Consider the following 21,488-nt stretch of genomic DNA (forward strand, 5'->3'; position numbering starts at 1 on the left):
TTAATATGTGAGGATAATGTAACACACCAGCTTTAATTGGTTTCGATAATGTAACCCAGCAGCTTTAATTTTTGTAAATAATGTAACGAAACAGCTTTCATTAGTGTAGATATTGTTACACAACAGCTTTAATTGGTGTCGATAATGTAACACACCAGCTCTAATTGGTGTAGATAATGTAACAATCGCGCTTTAATTGGTGTAAATAATGTAACACACCAGCTTTAATTGGTGTAGATAATGTAAGACAACAGCTTTAATATGTGAGGATAATGTAACACACCAGCTTTAATTGGTGTAGATAATGTAACACACTAACTTTAATTGGTGTAGAAAGGAAAAACACAGCAGATTTAATTGGTGTAGATAATGTAACACATCAGCTATAATTGGTGTAGATAATGTAACACAACAGTTTTAATTGGTTTAGATAAGGTAATACAGCAGCATTAATTGCTGCAAATAATGTAACACACCAGATTTAATTGGTGTAGAAAACGTAACACAGCATTTTTAATTGCTGTAAATAATATACAAACCAGCTTTAACTGGTGAAGATAACATAACACGAGCTTCAATTGCTGCAGATAATGTAACACACCAGCTTTAATTGATGTAGATAGTGTAAAACACAAAATTGATTGGTGTAGATATTGTAACATACCAGTTGTAATTGGTGCGGAGAATTTTTACACAGCAGCTTTAATTGGTCTAGATAAAGTAACAAACCGGCTTTAATTGGTGTAGACAATGTAACACAATAGCTTTAATGGCTATGGATAGTGTAAAACACTGTTGCTTTACTGGATGAAGATACTGTAACAAACCAGCATTAGTTGTTGTAGATAATGTAACATACCAGCTTTAATTGTTGTAGATAATGTAACACACAAGCTTTAAATGGTATAGATAATGTTACACAGCATCTTAAAATGGTGTAGATAATGTAACACACGTTCTTTAATTGGTGTAGATAATGTAACACACCAGCTTTGATTGATGGAGATAGTGTAACATACCAGCTTTAATTGGTGTAGATAATGAAACACAACAGCTTTAAATGGTATAGATAATGCAACAAAATAGCATTAATTGATGCAGATAAGATAACACACCAGCTTTAATTAATGTAGAGAGTAACACACCAGCTCTAATTGGTATACTTAATGTAAGCCACAACCTTTAATTGCTGTAGATAATATAACCCAGCAGCTTTAATTGGTGGTGTAAATGTAATACAGCAGCTCGAATTGGTGTAGATAATGTAGCACATCAGCTATAAATCTAGATAATGTAACACACCAGCTTTAATTGATGTAGATAGTGTAACACACCAGCTTTAATAGGTGTATTTAATGTAACACAGCAGCTTTAATTGGGCTAGATAATGTAACACAGCAGCTTTAATTGGTGTAGATAATGTAACACACCAGCTTTAATATGTGAGGATAATGTAACACACCAGCTTTAATTGGTTTCGATAATGTAACCCAGCAGCTTTAATTTTTGTAAATAATGTAACGAAACAGCTTTCATTAGTGTAGATATTGTTACACAACAGCTTTAATTGGTGTCGATAATGTAACACACCAGCTCTAATTGGTGTAGATAATGTAACAATCGCGCTTTAATTGGTGTAAATAATGTAACACACCAGCTTTAATTGGTGTAGATAATGTAAGACAACAGCTTTAATATGTGAGGATAATGTAACACACCAGCTTTAATTGGTGTAGATAATGTAACACACTAACTTTAAGTGGTGTAGAAAGGAAAAACACAGCAGATTTAATTGGTGTAGATAACGTAACACAGCATTTTTAATTGCTGTAAATAATATACAAACCAGCTTTAACTGGTGAAGATAACATAACACGAGCTTCAATTGCTGCAGATAATGTAACACACCAGCTTTAATTGATGTAGATAGTGTAAAACACAAAATTGATTGGTGTAGATATTGTAACATACCAGCTGTAATTGGTGCGGAGAATTTTTACACAGCAGCTTTAATTGGTCTAGATAAAGTAACAAACCGGCTTTAATTGGTGTAGACAATGTAACACAATAGCTTTAATGGCTATGGATAGTGTAAAACACTGTTGCTTTACTAGATGAAGATACTGTAACAAACCAGCATTAGTTGTTGTAGATAATGTAACATACCAGCTTTAATTGTTGTAGATAATGTAACACACAAGCTTTAAATGGTATAGATAATGTAACACAGCATCTTAAAATGGTGTAGATAATGTAACACACGTTCTTTAATTGGTGTAGATAATGTAACACACCAGCTTTGATTGATGGAGATAGTGTAACATACCAGCTTTAATTGGTGTAGATAATGAAACACAACAGCTTTAAATGGTATAGGTAATGCAACAAAATAGCATTAATTGATGCAGATAAGATAACACACCAGCTTTAATTAATGTAGAGAGTGTAACACACCAGCTCTAATTGGTATACTTAATGTAAGCCACAACCTTTAATTGCTGTAGATAATATAACCCAGCAGCTTTAATTGGTGGTGTTAATGTAATACAGCAGCTCGAATTGGTGTAGATAATGTAACAATCGCGCTTTAATTGGTGTAAATAATGTAACACACCAGCTTTAATTGATGCAGATAGTGTAACACACTAGCTTTAATAGGTGTATTTAATGTAACACAGCAGCTTTAATTGGGCTAGATAATGTAACACAGCAGCTTTAATTGGTGTAGATAATGTAACACACCAGCTTTAATAGGTTTATTTAATGTAAGACACCAGCTTTAATTGGTCCAGATAATGTAACACAGCAGCTTTAATTGGTGTAGATAATGTAACGGAACAGCTTTAGTATGTGAGGATAATGTAACACACCAGCTTTAATTGGTTTCGATAATGTAACCCAGCAGCTTTAATTTTTGTAAATAATGTAACGAAACAGCTTTCATTAGTGTAGATATTGTTACACAAAAGCTTTAATTGGTGTCGATAATGTAATACACCAGCTCTAATTGGTGTAGATAATGTAACAATCGCGCTTTAATTGGTGTAGATAATGTAACAATCGCGGTTTAATTGGTGTAGATAATGTAACACTTCAGCTTTAATTGGTGTAGATAATGTAAGACAGCAGCTTTAATATGTGAGGATAATGTAACACACCAGCTTTAATTGGTGTGCATAATGAAACACAGAAGCTGTAAATGGTGTAGATAAGGTAACGGGACAGCTTTCATTGGTGTAGATACTGTAACACACCAGCTTTAATTGGTGTAGTTAATGTAACGGAACAGCTTTAATGTGTGAGGACAGTGTAACCCAGCAGCTTTAATTGGTGTAGATAATGTAACGGAACAGCTTTCATTGGTGTAGATACTGTAACACACCAGCATTAATTGGTGTACAAAATGTAACACAGCAGCTTTAATTGGTGTAGATAATGTAACAAACCATCTATAATTGGTATAGATAATGTAACACACCAGCTTTATTTGCTGGAGATAGTGAAACACACCAGCTCTAAGTGGTCTAGATCAGGTCACACAACAGCTTTAACTGTTGTAGATAATGTAACACATGAGCTTTAATTGATGTAGATAATGTAACACACCAGCTTAAATTGACATAGATAATGTAAGTGGTGTATATCATGTAACACCCAGCTTGAATTGGTGTAGTTAAGGTAACACACCAGTTTTAATTGATGTAGATACTGTAACACAGCAGCTTTAATTGGTGTAGATAATGTAACAGAACAGCTTTAATATGTGGGGATAGTGTAACATAGCAGCTTTAATTGGTTTTGATAATGTAACCCAGCAGCTTTAATTGGTGTAGATAATGTAACGGAACAGCTTTCATTGGCGTAGATACTGTAACACACCAGCTTTAATTGGTGTAGATAATGTAACACACCAGCATTAATTGGTGTAGATAATGTAACAATCGCGCTTTAATTGGTGTAGATAATGTAACACACCAGCTTTAATTGGCGTAGATAATATAACACAACATATTTAATTGGTGTAGATAATGTAACACATCAGCTTTCATTGGCGTAGATGATGTAACAAACCAGGTTTAATTGGTGTAGATAATGTAACAATCGCGCTTTATTGGTGTAGATAATGTAACACACCATCTTTAATTCGTGTAGATAGTGTAACACGGCACCTTTAATTGGTGTAGATAACATAACACACCAGCTTTAATTGGTGTAGAAAGGAAAACCACAGTAGATTTAATTGGTTTAGATATAACATAACACATCAGCCATATTTGGGGTAGATAATGTAACACAACAGCTTTAATTGGTTTAGATAATGTAATACAGCAGCGTTAAATGCTGCAGATAATGTAACACACCAGCTTTAATTGGTGTAGGAAATGTAACACACCAGCTTTGATTGGTGTACATAGTGTAACATGCCAGCGTTAATTGGTGTAGATAATGAAATACACCACCTTTAAATGGTATATATAAAGTAACAAAATAGCATTAATTGATACAGATAAGATAACATACCAGCTTTAATTAATGTAGACAGTGTAACACACCAGCTTTAATTGAGGTACTTAATGTAAGCCACAAGCTTTAATTGCTGTAGATAATATAACCCAGCAGCTTTAATCGGTGGTGTTAATGTAATACAGCAGCTCGAATTGGTGTAGATAATGTAGCACATCAGCTTTAAATGGTCCAGATAATGTAACACAGCCGCTTTAATTGGTGTAGATAATGTTACACGTCAACTTTAATTGGTCTAGATAATGTAACACAGCAGCTTTAATTGGTGTAGATAATGTAACACAGCAGCTTTAATTGGTGTAGATAATGTAACACACCAACTTTAATTGATGCAGATGGTGTAACACACCAGCTTTAATAGGTGTGTTCAATGTAAGACACCAGCTTTAATTGGTCTAGATAATGTAACACAGCAGCTTTAATTGGTGTAGATAATGTAACACACCAGCTTTAATTGCTGTAGACAATGTAGCAAGGCAGCTTTAATTGGTATAGATAATGTAAGGCACCAGTTTTAAATGGTGTAGATAATGTAACGCACGAGCTTTAATTGGTGTAGATAATGTAACAGACCAGCTTTAAATAGTGTAGATAATGTAATACACCAGCTTTAATTTGTGTAGATAATGTAACACACCAGCTTTAATTGCTGAAGATAGTGAAACACAAAAATTGGTCTAGATAAGGTCAAACCACAACTTTAATTGATGTAGCTAATGTAACACACCAGCTTTAATTGCTGTAGATAATATCACCCACCAGCTTTATTTGCTGAAGATAGTGAAACACACCAGCTTCAATTGGTCTAGATCAGGTCACACAACAGCTTTAACTGATGTAGATAATGTAACACATGAGCTTTAATTGATGTAGATAATGTAACACACCAGCTTAAATTGACGTAGATAATGTAAGTGGAGTATATCATGTAACACCCAGCTTGAATTGGTGTAGTTAAGGTAACACACCAGTTTTAATTGATGTAGATACTGTAACACAACAGCTTTAATTGGTGTACAGAATGTAACACAGAAGCTTTAATAAGTGAAGATAATGCAGCAAACCACTATAATTGGTGCAGGTAATGTAACAAACCAGCTTTAATTGGCCTAGATAATGTAACACATCAGCATAAATTGGTGTAGATAATGTAAAACAGCAGCTTTAATATGTGAGGATAATGCAACACACCAGCTTTATTTGGTGTAGGTTTTGTAACACACCAGCTTTAATTAGTGTAGATAATGTAACACACCAGCTTTAATTGTTGTAGATAATGTAACGGAACAGCTTTCATTGGTGCAGATACTGTAACACACCAGCTTTAATTGGTGTAGATAATGTAACGGAACAGCTTTAATATTATGTGAGGATAATGTAACCCAGCAGCTTTAATTGGTTTAAATAATGTTACCCAGCAGCTTTAATTAGTGTAGATAATGTAACACACCAGCTTGAATTGGTTCAGATAATGTAAAAAGGCAGCTTTAATTGGTGTAGATAATGTAAGACACATGCTTTAATTGGTCTAGATAATATAACACATCAGCTTTAATTGGTGTAGATAATGTAACACACCAGCTTTAATTGGTGTGGATAATGTAACAAAGCAGCATTAATTGGTGTAGATAATGTAACACACCAGACTTAATAGATGTAGATAGTGTAACACACCAACTTTAATTGGTCTAGATAATGTAACACACCAGCATTAATTGGTGTAGATAATGTAACAATCATGCTTTAATTGGTGTAGATAATGTAACACACCAGCTTTATCTGGTGTGGATAATGTAACAAACCAGCATTAATTGGTGTAGATAATGTAACAATCGCGCTTTATTTGGTATAGATCATGTAACACACCATCTTTGAGTGGTGTAGATAATGTTATACACCAGCTTTAATTGGTGTAGATAGTGTAACACACCACCTTTAATTGGTGTAGATAATGTAACATACCAGCTTTAATTGGTGTAGATAATGTAACACACCAGCTTTAAATGGGTCAGATAATGGAACAAACCAACTTTATTGGTGTAGATAATGTAACACACCAGCTTTAATTGGCGTAGATAATATAACACAACAGCTTTAATTGGTGTAGATAACATAACACACCAGCTTTAATTGGTGTAGAAAGGAAAAACACAGTAGATTTAATTGGTTTAGATAACATAACACATCAGCTATAATTGGGGTAGATAATGTAATACAGCAGCGTTAAATGTTGCAGATAATGTAACACACCAGCGTTAATTGGTGTAGATAATGAAACACACCAGCTTTAAATGGTATATATAAAGTAACAAAATAGCATTAATTGATGCAGATAAGATAACATACCAGCTTTAATTAATGTAGACAGTGTAACACAGCAGCTTTAATTGCTGTAAATAATATAACAAACCAGTTTTAACTGGTGTAGATAATGTAACACGAGCTTCAATTGGTGCAGATAATGTAACACATCAGCTTTATTTCATGCAGATAGTGTAAAACATGAACTTAATTGGTGTAGATAATGTAACACAGCAGCTTTAATTGGTATGGATAAAGTAACATACCAGCTTTAATTGTTGTAGATAATGTAACACACCAGCTTTAAATGGTGTAGATAATGTAACACACCTTCATTAATTGGTGTAGATAATGTAACACAGCAGCTTTGATTGGTGTAGATAGTGTAACATAACAGCTTTAATTGGTGTAGATAATGTTACACAACAGCTTTCATTGGTGTAGATAATGTAACACACCATCTTTTATTGGTGTAGGTAACATAACACACCACCTTTAATTGGTGAAGAAAGGAAAATCACAGCAGATTTAATTGGTGTAGATAACGCAGATAAAACATAACACATCAGCTATAATTGGTGTAGATAATATAACACAATAGCTTTAATTGGTGTATAAAGTGTAACACAGCAGCTTTAATTGCTGCAAATAATATAACAAACCAGCTTTAACTGGTGTAGATAACATAACATGAGCTTCAATTGGTGCAGATAATGTAACACACCAGCTTTAATTGATGTAGATAGTGTAAAACACGAAATTAATTGGTGTAGATAATGTAACATACCAGCTTTAATTGGTGCAGACAATTTTTACACAGAAGCTTTAATTGGTATGGATAAAGTAACAAACCGGCTTTAATTGGTGTAGACAATGTAACACGATAGCTTTATTGGCTATGGATAGTATAACACTGTTGCTTTACTAGGTGAAGATACAGTTACAAACCAGCATTAATTGTTGTAGATAATGTAACATACCAGCTTTAATTGTTCTGGATAATGTAACACGCCAGCTTTGAATGGTGTAGATAATGTTACACACAAGCTTAAAATGGTGTAGATAATGTAACACACCTTCTTTAATTGGTGAAGATAATGTAACACACCAGCTTTAAATGGTGTAGGTAATGTAACACATCAGTTTAAACTGATGTAGATACTGTAACACATCAGCTTTAATTGGTGTAGATAATGTAACACACCAGTTTTAAATGTTGCAGATAATGTAACACAGCAGCTGTAAATGGTGTAGATAATTTAATGCAACAGCTTTAATTGGTGTACACAATGTAACACAGAAGCTTTAAAGAGTGAAGGTAATGCAGCAAACCAGCATAATTGGTGTAAGTAATGTAACAAACCAGCTTTAATTGGCCTAGATAACGTAACACACAGCTTAAATTGGTGTAGCTAATGTAAAACAGCAGCTTTAATATGGGAGGATAATGTAACAAACCAGCTTTATTTGGTGTAGGTATTGTAACACACCAGCTTTAATTGGAGTAGATAATTTAACACAACAGCTTAAATTGTTGTAGATAATGTAATGGAACAGCTTTCATTGGTGTAGATACTGTAACACGCCAGCTTTAATTGGTGCTGATAATGTAACGGAACAGCTTTAATATTTGAAGATAATGTAACACACCAGCTTTCATTGGTGTAGATACTGTAACACGCCAGCTTTAATTGGTGTAGGTAACGTAACGGAACAGCTTTAATATGTGAGGATAATGTAACCCAGCAGCTTTAATTGGTGTAGATACTGAAACACACCAGCTTTAATATGTGAGGATAATGTAACACAACAGCTTTAATTGGTGTGGATAATGTAACACAGCAGCTGTAAATGGTGTAGATAATGTAAGACAGCAGCTTTAATATGTGAGGATAATGTAACACAACAGCTTTAATTGGTGTGGATAATGTAACACAGCAGCTGTAAATGGTGTAGATAATGTAACACACCAGCTTTAATTGGTGTAGATAATGTAACAATCGTGCTTTAATTGGTGTAGATAATGTAACAATCGCGCTTTAATTGGTGTAGATAATGTAACAATCGCGCTTTAATTGGTGTAGATAATGTAACAATCGCGCTTTAATTGGTGTAGATAATGTAACAATCACGCTTTACTTGGTGTACATAATGTAACACACCAGCTTTAATTGGTGTGGATGATGAAACACAGCAGCTGTAAATGCTGTAGATAATTTTACACAACAGCTTTAATTGGTGTACAGAATGTAACACAAAAGCTTTAAGAAGTGAAGATAATGCAGCAAACCACCATAATTGGTGTAGGTAATGTAACAAACCAGCTTTAATTGGCCTTGATAATGTAACACAGCAGCTGTAAATGGTGTAGATAATGTAACACGCTAGCTTTAATGGCTATGGATAGTGTAACACAGTAGCTTTAATAAGTGAAGATACTGTAACAAACCAGCAGTAATTGGTGTAGATAATGTAACACACCAGCTTTAATTGATGTAGATAGTGTAACACACCAACTTTAATTGGTCTAGATAATGTAACACACCAGCTTTAAATGGTGAATATAATATAACACACCTGCTTTAATTGGTGTAGATAATGTTACACACCACCTTTAATTGGCGTAGATAATGCAACATACCGGCTTTGATTGGTGTTGATAGTGTAACACACCAGCTTTAAATGGTGCAGATAATCGAACAAACCAACTTTAATTGGTGTATATAATGTAACACACCAGCTTTAATTGCTGTAGATAAGAAAAACACAGCAGATTTAATTGGTGTAGATAACGTAACACATCAGCTATAATTGGAGTAGATAATATAACACAACAGCTTTAATTGGTTTAGAAAATGTAACACAGCAGCTTTAGTTGCTGTAAATAATATAACAAACCAGCTTCAACTGGTGTAGATAACGTAACATGAGCTTCAATTGGTGCAGATAATGTAACACACTAGCTTTAATTGATGTAGATAGTGTAAAACACGAAATTAATTGGTGTAGATAATGTAACACACCAGCTTTAATTGTTGTGGATGATGTAACACATCAGCTGTAAATGTTGTAGATAATTTTACACAACAGCTTTAATTGGTGTTCAGAATGTAACACAAAAGCTTTAATAAGTGAAGGTAATGCAGCAAACCACCATAATTGGTGTAGGTAATGTAACAAACCAACTTTAATTGGCCTAGATAATGTAACACATCAACTTAAATTGGAGTAGATAATGTAAGACAGCAGCTTTAATGTGTGAGGATAATGTAACACACCAGATTTAATTTGTGTAGATAATGTAACACAGCAGCTGGAAATGGCGTAGATAATGTAACACAACCGCTGTAAATGGTGTAGATAATGTAACACAGTAGCTGTAAATGGCTATGGATAGTGTAACACAGTAGCTTCAATAAGTGAAGATACTGTAACAAACCATCATTAATTGGTGATAGACCATGTAACACACCAGCTTTAATTGATGTAGATAGTGTAACACACCAACTTTAACTGGTGTAGATAATGTAACACAACAGCTTTAATTGGTGTAGACAATTAAACACGCCAGCTTTAATAGGTGTAGATAAGAAAAACACAGCAGATTTAATTGGTGTAGATAACGTAACACACCAGCTATAATTGTTGTAGATAATATAACACAACAGCTTTAATTGGTTTAGAAAATGTAGCACACCAGCTTTAATTGCTGTAAATAGTATAACAAACCAGCTTCTACTGGTCTAGATAACGTTACACGAGCTTCAATTGGTGCAGATAATGTAACACACCAGCTTTATTTCATGTAGATAGTGTAAAACATTAAATTATTTGGTGTAGATAATGTAACATACCAGCTTTAATTGGTGCGGATAATGTAACACAGCAGTTTTAATTGGTTTGGATAAAATAACATACCAGCTTTAATCGGTTAAATAATATAACACACCAGCTTTAAATGGTGTAGATAATGTTACACAGCAGCTTTAATTGGTGTAGATAATGTAACACACCTTCATTAATTGGTGTAGATAATGTAACACACCAGCTTTAATTGGTGTAGAAATATAACACAACAGCTTTAATTGGTGTAGATAAGAAAAACACAGCAGTTTTAATTGGTGTAGATAACGTAACACCAACTATAACTGGTGTAGATAATATAACAAAACAGCTTAAATTGGTTTAGAAAATGTAACACAGCAGCTTTAATTGCTGTAAATAATATAAGAAACCAACTTCAACTGGTGTAGATAACATAACACGAGCTTCAATTGGTGCAGATAATGTAACACACCAGCTTTAATTGACGTAGGTAGTGTAAAACACAAAATTATTTGCTGTAGATAATGTAACACACCAGCTTTAATTGTTGTGGATAATTTTTACCCAGCAGCTGTAAATGCTGTAGATAATTTTACACAACAGCGTTAATTGGTGTACAGAATGTAACACAAAAGCTTTAATAAGTGAAGATAATGCAGCAAACCACCATAATTGGTGTAGGTAATGTAACAAACCAGCTTTAATTGGCCTGGATAATGTAACACATTCACTTAACTTGGTGTAGATAACGTATGACAGCTTTAATGTGTGAGGATAATGTAACACACCAGATTTAATGTGTGTAGATAATGTAACACAGCAGCTTTAATTCGAGTAGATAACAGCAGCTGTAAATGGTGTAGATAATGTAACACGCTAGCTTTAATGGCTATGGATAGTGTAACACAGTAGCTTTATTAAGTGAAGATACTGTAACAAACCAGCATTAATTGGTGTAGATGATATAACACAGCAGCGTTAATTGATGTAGATAGTGTAACACACCAACTTTAATTGGTCTAGATAATGTAACACACCAACTTTAATTGGTCTAGATAATGTTACACAGCAGCTTTAAATGGTGAATATAATGTAACACACCTGCTTTAATTGGAGTAGGTCATGTAACACACCAACTTTAATTGGTGTACATAATGTAACACACCAGCTTTCATTGGTGTAGATAATGTAACACACCAGCTTTCATTGGTGTGGATAATGTAACACACCAGCTTTAATTGGTGTAGATAATGTAACACATTGGCTTTAATTGGTGTAGATAAGAAAAACACAGCAAATTTAATTGGTGTAGATAATATAACACAACAGCTGTTGTGTTACACAGCAGCTTTAATTGCTGGAAATAAAAAACAAACCAGCTTCAAATGGTCTAGATAACGTAACACAAGCTTCAATTGGTGCAGATAATGTAGCACATCAGCTTTATTTCATGTAGATAGTGTAAAACATGAACTTAATTGGTGTAGATAATGTAACATACCAGCTTTAATTGGTGCGGATAATGTAACAAAGCAGTTTTAATTGATATGGATAAAGTAACATACCAACTTTAATTGTTGTAGATAATGTAACAAACCAGCTTTAAATGGTGTAGATAACGTTACATAGCAGCTTTAAATGGTGTAGATAATGTAACACACCTTCATTAATTGGTGTAGATAATGTAACACATCAGCTTTGATTGGTGTAGATAGTGTAACACACCAGCTTTAATTGGTGTAGATAATGTAACACACCAGCTTTAAATGGTGTACATAATGTAACACAGCAGCTTTAAATGGTGCAGGTAATGGAACAAACCAGCTTTAATTGGCGTATATCATGTAACACACAGCTTGAATTTGTGTAGGTAGTGTAGCACACCAGTTTTAATTGATGTAGATACTGTAACACATCAGCTTTAAATGGTGTAGATAATGTAACACAGCAGCTTTAAATGGTGTAGATAATGTAACACGCTAGCTTTAATGGCTATGGATAGTGTAACACAGTAGCTTTAGTAAGTGAAGATACTGTAGCAAACCAGCATTAATTGGTGTAGATAATGTAACACACCATATTTAAATGGTGTAGATAATGTTACACAGCAGATTTAATGGTGAATATAATGTAACAGACCAGCTTTAATTGGTGTAGATAATGTTGCACACCAGCTTTAATTGGTGTAGATAGTGTAACACACCACCTATAACTGGTGTAGATAATGTAACATACTGGCTTTAATTGGTGTACATAATGTAACACACTACCATTAAATGGTGCAGATAATGGAATAAACCAACTGTAATTGGTGTAGATAACGTAACACACAAGCTTTAATTGGTGTAGATAATGTAGCAGAACAGCTTTATTTGGTGTAGATAATGTAACACACCAGCTTTAATTGGTGTAGATAATGTAACACAACAGCTTTATTTGGTGTAGATAATGTAACACAACAGCTTTATTTGGTGTAGATAATGTAACTCAACAGCTTTATTTGGTGTAGATAATGTAACACAACAGCTTTATTTGGTGTAGATAATGTAACACAACAGCTTTATTTGGTGTAGATAATGTAACACACCAGATTTAATTAGTTTAGATGATGTAACACACCAGGTTTAATTGGTGTAGATAATGTAACACACCAGATTTAATTAGTTTAGATGATGTAACACACCAGCTTTAATTGGTGTGGATAATGTAACACACCAGATTTAATTAGTTTAGATGATGTAACACACCAGCTTTAATTGTTGTAGATAATGTAACACACCAGATTTAATTAGTTTAGATGATGTAACACACCAGCTTTAATTGTTGTAGATAATGTAACACACCAGATTTAATTAGTTTAGATGATGTAACACACCGGCTTTAGTTGGTGTAGATAATGTAACACACCAGATTTAATTAGTGTAGATGATGTAACACACCAGCTTTAATTGGTGTAGATAATGTAACACACCAGCTTTAATTGGTGTAGATGATGTAACACACCAGCTTTAATTGGTGTAGATAATGTAACACACCTGATTTAATTAGTTTAGATGATGTAACACACCAGCTTTAATTGGTGTAGATAATGTAACACACCAGCTTTAATTGGTGTAGATAATGTAACACACCAGATTTAATTAGTGTAGATGATGTAACACACCAGCTTTAATTGGTGTAGATAATGTAACACACCAGCTTTAATTGGTGTAGATGATGTAACACACCAGCTTTAATTGGTGTAGATAATGTAACACACCTGATTTAATTAGTTTAGATGATGTAACACACCAGCTTTAATTGGTGTAGATGATGTAACACACCAGCTTTAATTGGTGTAGATAATGTAACACACCAGCTTTAATTGGTGTAGATAACGTAACACACCTGATTTAATTAGTTTAGATGATGTAACACACCAGCTTTAATTGGTGTAGATAATGTAACACACCAGATTTAATTAGTTTAGATGATGTAACACACCAGCTTTAATTGGTGTAGATAATGTAACACACCAGATTTAATTAGTTTAGATGATGTAACACACCAGCTTTAATTGGTGTAGATAATGTAACACACCAGATTTAATTAGTTTAGATGATGTAACACACCAGCTTTAATTGGTGTAGATAATGTAACACACCAGCTTTAATTGGTGTAGATAATGTAGCACAACAGCTTTATTTGGTGTAGATAATGTAACACAACAGCTTTAATTGGTGTAGATAATGTAACACACCAGCTTTAATTAGTTTAGATGATGTAACACACCAGCTTTAATTGGTGTAGATAATGTAACTCAACAGCATTATTTGGTGTAGATAATGTAACACAACAGCTTTATTTGGTGTAGATAATGTAACACACCAGCTTTAATTGGTGTAGATAATGTAACACACCAGCTTTAATTGGTGTAGATAATGTAACACACCAGCTGTAATAGGTGTAGATAATGTAACACACCAGCTTTAATTGGTGTAGATAATGTAACACACCAGCTTTAATTGGTGTAGAAAATGTAACACACCAGATTTAATTAGTTTAGATGATGTAACACACCAGCTTTAATTGGTGTAGATAATGTAACACATCAGCTTTAATTGGTGTAGATAATGTAACACACCAGATTTAATTAGTTTAGATGATGTAACACACCAGCTTTAATTGGTGTAGATAATGTAACACACCAGATTTAATTAGTTTAGATGATGTAACACACCAGCTTTAATTGGTGTAGATAATGTAACACACCAGATTTAATTAGTTTAGATGATGTAACACACCAGCTTTAATTGGTGTAGATAATGTAACACACCAGCTTTAATTGGTGTAGAAAATGTAACACACCAGATTTAATTAGTTTAGATGATGTAACACACCAGCTTTAATTGGTGTAGATAATGTAACACATCAGCTTTAATTAGTTTAGATGATGTAACACACCAGCTTTAATTGGTGTAGATAATGTAACACACCAGATTTAATTAGTTTAGATGATGTAACACACCAGCTTTAATTGGTGTAGATAATGTAACACACCAGATTTAATTAGTTTAGATGATGTAACACACCAGCTTTAATTGGTGTAGATAATGTAACACACCAGCTTTAATTGGTGTAGATAAGGTAACACAACAGCTTTATTTGGTGTAGATAATGTAACACAACAGCTTTAATTGGTGTAGATAATGTAACACACCAGCTTTAATTAGTTTAGATGATGTAACACACCAGCTTTAATTGGTGTAGATAATGTAACTCAACAGCATTATTTGGTGTAGATAATGTAACACAACAGCTTTATATGGTGTAGATAATGTAACACACCAGCTTTAATTGGTGTAGATAATGTAACACACCAGCTTTAATTGGTGTAGATAATATAACACACCAGCTGTAATAGGTGTAGATAATGTAACACACCAGCTTTAATTGGTGTAGATAATGTAACACACCAGATTTAATGAGTTTAGATGATGTAACACACCAGCTTTAATTGGTGTAGATAATGTAACACACCAGCTTTAATTGGTGTAGATAATGTAACACACCAGCTGTAATAGGTGTAGATAATGTAACACACCAGCTTTAATTGGTGTAGATAATGTAACACATCAGCTTTAATTGGTGTAGATAATGTAACACACCAGATTTAATTAGTTTAGATGATGTAACACACCAGGTTTAATTGGTGTAGATAATGTAACACACCAGATTTAATTAGTTTAGATGATGTAACACACCAGCTTTAATTGGTGTAGATACTGTAACACACCAGATTTAATTAGTTTAGATGATGTAACACACCAGCTTTAATTGGTGTAGATAATGTAACACACCAGCTTTAATATGTGTAGATAATGTAACACACCAGCTTTAATTGGTGTAGATAATGTAACACACCTGCTTTAAATGGTGTAGATAATGTAAGACACCAGCTTTAATTGGTGTAGATAATGTAACACATCAGCTTTAATTGGTGCAGATAATGTAACAGACCAGCTTTAATTGTTGTAGATAATGTAACACATCAGCTTTAATTGGTGCAGATAATGTAACACACCTGCTTTAAATGGTGTAGATAATGTAACACACCAGCTTTAATTGGTGTAGATAATGTAACAAACCAGCCTTAATTGGTGAAGGTCATGTAACACGCCAGCTTTGATTGGTGTAGATAATGTAACACACCAGCTTTAATTGGTGTAGATAATGTTACACACCAGCTTTAAATAGTGCAGATAATCGAACAAACCAACTTTAATTGGCGTCGATAATGTAACACACCAGCTTTCATTGGTGTAAATAATGTAACACATGAGCTTTAATTGGTGTGGATAATGAAACACACCAGATTTAATTGGGGTAGATAATGTTACACTCCAGCTTTAATTGGTGTAGATAATGTTACACTCCAACTTTAATTGGTGTCGATAATGTAACATACCAGCTTTAATTGTTGTAGATAATGTAACACACCAGCTTTAATTGGTGCAGATAATGTAACACACCAGCTTTCATTGGTGTAAATAATGTAACACACGAGCTTTAATTGGTGTAGATAATGAAACACACCAGCTTTAATTGGGGTAGATAATGTTACACTCCAGCTTTAATTGGTGTAGATAATGTTACACTCCAGCTATAATTGGTGTCGATAATGTAACACACCAGCGATAATTGGTGTAGATAATGAAACACACCAACGTTAATTTGTAGATAATATAAGACACCATCTTTAATTGGTTCATGTAATGTAACACTCCAGATTTAATTGGTGTAGATAATGTAATACACAAGGTTTAATTGGTATAGATAATGAAATATACCAGCTTTAATTGGTGTAGATATTGTTACACACCAGCTTTAATTGGTGTAGATAATGTAACACACCAGATTTAATTGGTGTAGATAACGTTACACTCCACCTTTAATTGGTGTAGATAATGTTACACTCCAGCTTTAATTGGTGTAGATAATGTAACACACCAGCTTTATTCGATGTCGATAATGGAACACACCAGCTTAAATTGATGTAGATATAGTAACACACCAGGTTTAATTGGTGTAGATAATGTAACACACCAGCTTTAATTGGTGTAGATAATGTAACACACCAGCTTTTTTTGGTGTAGATAATGTAACACACCAGCTTTAATTGTTGTAGATATTGGAACACTGGCTTTAATTGGTGTAGATAATGTAACACACCAGCTTTAATTTCTGTAGATAATGTAACACACCAGCTTTAATTGCTGAAGATAATGAAACACACCAGCTTCAATTGGTCTAGATAAGGTCAAGCAACAACTTTAATTGATGTAGATAATGTAAGACACCCGCTGTAACTGCTGTCGATAAGTAACACACCAGCATTAATTGGTGTAGATAAGAGAACACAGCAGCTTTAATAAGTGAGGTTAATGTAACACACTAGCTTTAATTGGTGTAGATGATGTAACACAGCACCTTTAATAAGTGAGGGTAATGTTACACAGCAGCTTAAATTGGAGTAGATAATGTAACAAACCAGCTTTAATTGGCACAGATGATGTAACACACCAGCTTTAGTTGGTGTAGATAATGTAACACACCAGCTTTAATAAGTGAGGATAATGTAACACACCAGCTTTAATTGGTGTCGATAATGTAACACACCAGCGATAATTGGTGTAGATAATGACACACACCAACATTAATGTGTAGATAATATAAGACACCATCTTTAATTGGTTCATGTAATGTAACACACCAGATTTAATTGGTGTAGATAACGTAATACACAAGGTTTAATTGGTGTAGATAATGAAACACACCAGCTTTAATTGATGTAGATAATGTTACACTCCAGCTTTAATTGTAGATAATGAAACACACCAGCTTTAATTGGTGTAGATATTGTTACACACCAGCTTTAATTGGTGTAGATAATGTAACACACCAGATTTAATTGGTGTAGATAACATTACAGTCCACCTTTAATTGGTGTAGATAATTAAACACACCAGCTTTAATTGGTGTAGATAATGTTACACACCAGCTTTAATTGGTGTAGATAATGTAACACACCTGCTTTAATATGTTTAGATGATGTAACACAGCAGCTTCATTGCCATAGATAATGTAACAATCGCGCATTATTTGGTACAGATAATGTAACACCATTTTAATTGGTGTAGATAGTGTAACACGGCAGCTTTAATTGGTGTAGATAATTTAACAAACCAGCTTTAATTGGTGTAGATAAGAAAAACACAGCAGATTTAATTGGTGAAGATAATGTAAGACATCAGCTATAATTGGTGTAGATAATATAACACAACAGCTTTAATTGGTTTAGATAATGTAACACAGCAGCGTTAATTGCTGCAGATAATATAACACACCAGCTTTAATTGGTGTAGCAAATGTAACACAGCAGCTTTAATTGCTGTAAATAATATAACAAACCAGCTTTAACTGATAACATAACACGAGCTTCAATTTATGTAGATAATGTAACACACCAGCTTTAATTGGTGCAGATAATTTTTACACAGCAGCTTTAATTGGTCTGGATAAAGTAACAAACTGGCTTTAATTGGTGTGGACAATGTAACACGATAGCTTTAATGGCTATGGATAGTGTAACACTGTCGCTTTACTAGGTGAAGATACTGTAACAAACCAGCATTAATTGTTGTAGATAATGTAACATACCAGCTTTAATTGATGTAGATAATGTAACACATCAGCTTTAATTGGTGTAGATAACGTAATACACAAGGTTTAATTGGTGTAGATAATGAAACACACCAGCTTTAATTGATGTAGATAATGTTACACTCCAGCTTTAATTGTAGATAATGAAACACACTAGCTTTAATTGGTGTAGATATTGTTACACACAGCTTTAATTGGTGTAGATAATGTAACACACCAGATTTAATTGGTGTAGATAACATTACAGTCCACCTTTAATTGGTGTAGATAATTAAACACACCAGCTTTAATTGGTGTAGATAATGTTACACACCAGCTTTAATTGGTGTAGATAATGTAACACACCTGCTTTAATATGTTTAGATGATGTAACACAGCAGCTTCATTGCCATAGATAATGTAACAATCGCGCATTATTTGGTACAGATAATGTAACACCATTTTAATTGGTGTAGATAGTGTAACACGGCAGCTTTAATTGGTGTAGATAATTTAACAAACCAGCTTTAATTGGTGTAGATAAGAAAAACACAGCAGATTTAATTGGTGAAGATAATGTAAGACATCAGCTATAATTGGTGTAGATAATATAACACAACAGCTTTAATTGGTTTAGATAATGTAACACAGCAGCGTTAATTGCTGCAGATAATATAACACACCAGCTTTAATTGGTGTAGCAAATGTAACACAGCAGCTTTAATTGCTGTAAATAATATAACAAACCAGCTTTAACTGATAACATAACACGAGCTTCAATTTATGTAGATAATGTAACACACCAGCTTTAATTGGTGCAGATAATTTTTACACAGCAGCTTTAATTGGTCTGGATAAAGTAACAAACTGGCTTTAATTGGTGTGGACAATGTAACACGATAGCTTTAATGGCTATGGATAGTGTAACACTGTCGCTTTACTAGGTGAAGATACTGTAACAAACCAGCATTAATTGTTGTAGATAATGTAACATACCAGCTTTAATTGATGTAGATAATGTAACACATCAGCTTTAATTGGTGTAGATAATGTGACACACTAGTTTTAAATGTTGCAGATAATGTAACACAGCAGCTGTAAATGGTGTAGATGATTTAACACAAGAGCGTTAATCGGTGTACAGAATGTAACACAGAAGCTTTAATAAGTGAAGATAATGCAGCAAACCACCATAATTGGTGTAGGTAATGTAACAAACCAGCTTTAATTGGCCTAGATAATGTAACACATCAGCTTAAATTGGAGTAGATAATGTAAGATAGCAACTTTAATATGTGAGGATAATATAACACACCAGCTTTATTTGGTGTAGGTACTGTAACACACCAGCTTTAATTGGAGTAGATAATTTAACACAACAGCTTAAATTGTTGTAGATAATGTAATGGAACAGCTTTCATTGGTGTAGATACTGTAACACGCCAGCTTTAATTGTTGTAGATAACGTAACGGAACAGCTTTAATATGTGAGGATAATGTAACCCAGCAGCCTTAATTGGTGTAGATTCTGTAACACACCAGCTTTAATTGGTGTAAATATTGTAACACACCAGCTTTAATTGGTGTAGATAATGTAACAATCGTGCTTTAATTGGTGTAGATAATGTAACACACCAGCTTTAATTGGCGTAGATAATGTAAGACAGCAGCTTTAATATGTGAGGATAATGTAACACACCTGGTTTTATTGGTGTAGATATTGTAACACAGCAGCTGTAAATGCTGTAGAAAATTTTACACAACAACTTTAATTGGTGTACAGAATGTAACACAAAAGCTTTAATAAGTGAAGATAATGCAGCAAACCACCATAATTGGTGTAGGTAATGTAACGAACTAGCTTTAATTGGCCTGGATAATGTAACACATTCACTTAACTTGGTGTAGATAACGTAAGACAGTAGCTTTAATGTGTGAGGGTAATGTAACATGCCAGATTTAATTTGTGTAGATAATGTAACACAGCAGCTTTAATTGGAGTAGATAATGTAACACACCAGCTTTCATTGGTGTAAATAATGTAACACACGAGCTTTAATTGCTGTAGATAATGAAACACACCAGCTTTAATTGGTGTCGATAATGTAACATACCAGCTTTAATTGGGGTAGATAATGTTACACTCCGGCTTTAATTGGTGTAGATAATGTTACACTCCAACTTTAATTGGTGTCGATAATGTAACATACCAGCTTTAATTGTTGTAGATAATGTAACACACCAGCTTTAATTGGTGCAGATAATGTAACACACCAGCTTTCATTGGTATAAATAATGTAACACACGAGCTTTAATTGGTGTAGATAATGAAACACACCAGCTTTAATTGGGGTAGATAATGTTACACTCCAGCTTTAATTGGTGTAGATAATGTTACACTCCAGCTTTAATTGGTGTCGATAATGTAACACACCAGCGATAATTGGTGTAGATAATGAAACACACCAACGTTAATTTGTAGATAATATAAGACACCATCTTTAATAGGTTCATGTAATGTAACACACCAGATTTAATTGGTGTAGATAATGTAATACACAAGGTTTAATTGGTGTAGATAATGAAATATACCAGCTTTAATTGGTGTAGATATTGTTACACACCAGCTTTAATTGGTGTAGATAATGTAACAGACC

Source organism: Carcharodon carcharias, chromosome 25 (assembly GCF_017639515.1).
Source record: "Carcharodon carcharias isolate sCarCar2 chromosome 25, sCarCar2.pri, whole genome shotgun sequence".
NCBI lineage: Eukaryota > Metazoa > Chordata > Chondrichthyes > Lamniformes > Lamnidae > Carcharodon > Carcharodon carcharias.